A 4,721-nucleotide genomic window follows, 5' to 3' on the forward strand; every position below is an offset into this window, starting at 1 on the left:
CTTAAATGTAGCGAGTTTAGAGGCCACAAGTTCGGTGTTATATGATCGTGAAGATTGTTAGACATCCATTCTTGGGTTATGCAGTATAGCTTTCAACTGCGTACTTCATCTATCCAGGATTTAACAACTGCCCCTAGACCTCAACATATATAATGACATTAATTCCGAAACTCTGTGGAAAGATGTGAGGTTGCATGACACGAACTTTGCTACCCGCACTCCCAAAAACCATCACAGTTGCTAGAATCACTCTTAAGACATCAAAAAGATCAGCAGATAACTGCCTGTCATTTCTTCTGTCAGACTTTTGGTCTCGGTCGAAGCTTTCCTCATCAAAGAACTAACGCTTACCATGTTCATTATCTTGTTAAGTAACCGCTGGGCACAGACCAAATTGTTCTCCTGTGTCTTTGTAGACATGAATTGGATCCTTCATAGCACATACGACATGCATCAAAGTCCTGATTGCCTGCTTCGACACTTGAAGTTGTTGGCGATGGCCCCTCATTGATTTTCTGAGATCGTCACTGATAATGTTTTGAATCCGCTGGAATAATTACGGTATCTTTATTGTGTTCGAACGCTTAGAGTGTTTTTTCCCCTCTTTTAGAACATTTGAAACATTCTCGCAAGAAGCGTTAAATTCCATCAGAACTTTGTGTACAAAAGATCGTGCAACAGTTAAAATGTAGACAATTTCTAAATAGCTGTTTCTCGCATGTATGGCAACGATGACTGCATGTCTTTTCTGTTATTGTTTTAGCATTTTATCTGTCATATAGGATCAGGAAAAAAACAACAACAAAAGAACAACAAAATCTTTTAGAGAGTAAATTACAGATAATTAATTGTCCTCAAATGCGCCTTACACCCTGTGTATACGCACACACACACACATAGATAGACATACACACGCACACGCACGCACGCGCACACACAGCGACAGACACACCCGCACCCACACACGTACATGTATGCCATCTTGGTAGGGAGAGGTAGAAGGAACAAGGAAACGAAAACAAAATGTATATGTGTGTCTGTGGGAGGGCGAGAGAGAGAGATAGATAGAGACGGGTATGTTCGATTTTTAGTGCTCTCAAATTTAAACCTAACGAAATCTTGGGCTGATGACGGAAATGTTGATAGGAGTATGTATTTCTCGCATCTCTATAGCTAACTAATCCAGAAACGGCGTTCTCAAGTAATCGATGTACATGTGATCTTTCGTTATTTTTCCCTCTATACCTACCTTAATTATTTTTGAGTATACATTGTCTGGGAGACTTTTCTTATAGTAAGAGGAAATAGCTAAAGTTTTTGGCTGCTATTTCTAAAAGTTCGGTGTGTGATAAAGTAAATTTTTTTTACTGAACCCTAATTATATAACGTAATGTTTTATATATATATATATATAATATATATATATTATATATATATATATATATATATATATAGAGAGAGAGAGAGAAGAGAGAGAGAGAGAGGGAGAGAGAAGAGAGGGAGAGAAAGGGTAAGAGCCGACAGGCAGACAAGGAAGCCAGAATCATATATGGGCTTTTACTGTGTGGGTGAGTAGTGTTATATTTATACGTGCTTTTCCTGCGCATGCGTGCTTTTGCTGTGAATTTATGTAGTTTAATCCGAGGATATAAAAATGCAGCAGATATATGATGAAAGTGTTCTAGTTGCGACCATCCCATGTTCTTCATATCTGTCAGGAACCCGCTGTATCTTGGGGACTGAGGAGGATATGACCGCTACCTGTAGCAGATGTGCCTACCATGCAAGCATATATAAGACGGTGAGGTAATATTTATCCCCACTTAAATGTGGATCTTCTGTTTGAACAACTTATACTGCAGCGGATACATGAGAGAACCTCTCATATTGGCTTTTGGTGCACACTTGTTTATGTCACTAGGGGGTGGGGAGATAAATCCCCGCCATCTCCAGCGCCGTGACCCCCAGTCACGTGATTTCGACCTTCCTTGGTCTCGTCAATGATGGACACTCGACCGCTAAAGACAGCAATGATTCATCTCCCCACCAGCAATATATATAGAAACAGTGTAAGAATAGGCGCTAGAGTTGCGATTAGCTAGCGAACTTGTTAAAAAATAAATATTATTCCTCAGTATTGATACTGCCTCTGTCGCTAATATCTATTTATATAAGACAATGGGTTGTGAGTTGTGTAAGAACTAAGAGGTAAAGTAATCATACTGAATCAAGGACCGCATGTTTCTTTTAAGACAGCAGTGTGTGTGACTTGAGAGAGCGCCTGTTCTGGCACTGTTTCTCTAGCGGTGTCCATCATTGACAAGACCAAGGAAGGTCGAAATCCCTTGATCTGGGGGTCACGGCGCTAGAGATGGCGGGGTTTATCTCCCCACTAGTGACATAAACAAGCAGTCACCGCTGTTTGTCTATCTGTGTAAGTATTCTTGTGGTTTAGCTCCAGTTAAGCTGTTGTGGAGCAGACATATGATGAAAGCTATACCAACCGTGACCATACCATGTTGTTCGTAAGTTCGTGTGTGTGTATGTGTATGTGTGTGTATGTGAGCGTGCGCGCGTATTGTGCTATATTGTCTGTGGGTGTCAGTTTATAGAAAGCTAAAAAACGACAAAATAAACTCGGTTATTAGAATAGATTCACCGATTACTCACCATATATACAATTCAATGTCACTGTAAGAAGCCTGTAAAGAAGCATCAGTCATATTTTGGTTTCTGCATAATGCGTTGTCTAGTCGCTTTCGACAGACACGTTGCTACATACACAATCATTTATGTGTGAAACGTGCGCGCGCACACACACATACGCACACACACACACACACGCATGGTTCAAAATTGAGTGTGTACATCAAGCACACATACATATGAACATGCATACACATACGCACACATATAAGCATGTGTCAAAACTGTGTGTATATATTTATATGTATTTATATATACATGCATACACACACACACACACACACACACACACATATATATATGTATATATATATAGGCGCAGGAGTGGCTGTGTGGTAAGTAGATTGTTTACCAACCACATGGTACCGGGTTCAGTACCACTGCGTGGCACCTTCGGGAAGTGTCTTCTACTATAGCCTCGGGCCGACCAAAGCCTTGTGAGTGGATTTGGTAGACGGAAACTGAAAGAAGCCCGTCGTATATATGTATATATATGTATATGTGTGTGTACGTGTATGTTTGTGTTTGTCCCCATTGCTTGACAACCGATGCTGGAGTGTTTATGTCCCCGTCACTTAGCGGTTCGGCAAAAGAGATCGATAGAATAAGTACTGGGCTTACAAAGAATAAATCCCGGGGTCGAGTTGCTCGATTAAAGGTGGTGCTCCAGCATGGCCGCAGTCAAATGACTGAAACAAGTAAAAGAGTAAAAGAGAGAGTAAAAGAGTATATATATATATATATATAATATATATATATATATATATATATATATATATATATATATATATTATATATATATATATATATATATATATATATATATATATATGTATATGTATATATATATCATATCAATACTAACTATGACTTAATTTTTCCTCTCACACCGTCTCCGATGAAGGGACATTATTATTAATTAATATCCTGGAAACAGCTGTAAGATCTATCTATAAATGCTCTAATATCATACAGCCTTGGTTTTTTTTTCATCTCATTACGCAAAAAATTGATAGGTATATATATATATATATATATATTATATATATATATATATATATATATATAGCCATAGTTACTTCACAGGTAAATTCTTTGAAGAAAAGACTGTGAAATAGACTTGAGATTGCATCTGTACAAGCTCTGTCTATTCTGGTTTCGAGCAGTCACTGCACATTTTGTTCAGCTACTGCGCATGTGCAGCCCGTAGTAGTGTCAGAAATATATTTTTCATTATAATGTAACGACATAAGGCGGCGAGCTGGCGGAATCGCTAAGTACGCCGAACAAAATGCTTAGCGGTATTTTGTCCTTCTTTAAGTCCTGAGTTCAAATTTCGCTGAGGCAGAATTTCCCTTTCATTCTTTCGGGGTCGATAAAATATTTACCAGTCAAGTACTGGGGTCAATGTAATCGACCCTGCACCACAACTCACACCATATGATATAGTGGCTTACATACATACATACATACATACATACATACATACATACATACATACATACATGCATACATACATGCAAAATTTTTATATATATATTATTTTTATCTGTAAATGTAATATGGAACAATTATTCGGTAGCCATGATAAAACACCGAGTTTCGGATGCCGAGTTGGAAGCTCGGAGTTTTGTCATGGTTACCGAATAATTGTCACATATTACATTTACAGATAAATTCCTCTATTTACATAATATCGAGGTCTCTTTCATTCTTTTGTTGTCTTACCATTTCTATCAATATATATATATATTATATATATATATATATATATATATATGTACACACACACACACACACACACACACAGACACACACACACATATATATATATATATGTATATATGAATTTTTATCTATCTATACATGCATACATACATACATACATACATATGTATGTATATATGAATTTGCATGTATGCATTATCTAAGTATACGTATATATATATGTAAATAGGTGTGTTCGTATGGATGTTTGGCTTTGCGAGTGAAGGGGGATGTCCACGCATGCTGCT

The 4,721-nt window shown here is 37.6% G+C and overlaps 1 long non-coding RNA gene across 1 annotated transcript in view; it reads left to right on the plus strand.

The window, feature by feature from the left end:
- LOC118766622 overlaps window positions 1-4,464 on the plus strand; it is an 8,705-nt gene extending 4,241 nt beyond the window's left edge. Inside the window, exons 2-3 of the long non-coding RNA XR_005002560.1 lie at window positions 1,147-1,148; window positions 4,307-4,464. This is a non-coding gene — a long non-coding RNA (uncharacterized LOC118766622). The remainder of the gene's footprint in view (window positions 1-1,146; window positions 1,149-4,306) is intronic.
- The last annotated feature ends 257 nt before the right edge of the window (window positions 4,465-4,721 follow it).

This window comes from Octopus sinensis, linkage group LG16, assembly GCF_006345805.1.
Source record: "Octopus sinensis linkage group LG16, ASM634580v1, whole genome shotgun sequence".
Classification (NCBI taxonomy): domain Eukaryota; kingdom Metazoa; phylum Mollusca; class Cephalopoda; order Octopoda; family Octopodidae; genus Octopus; species Octopus sinensis.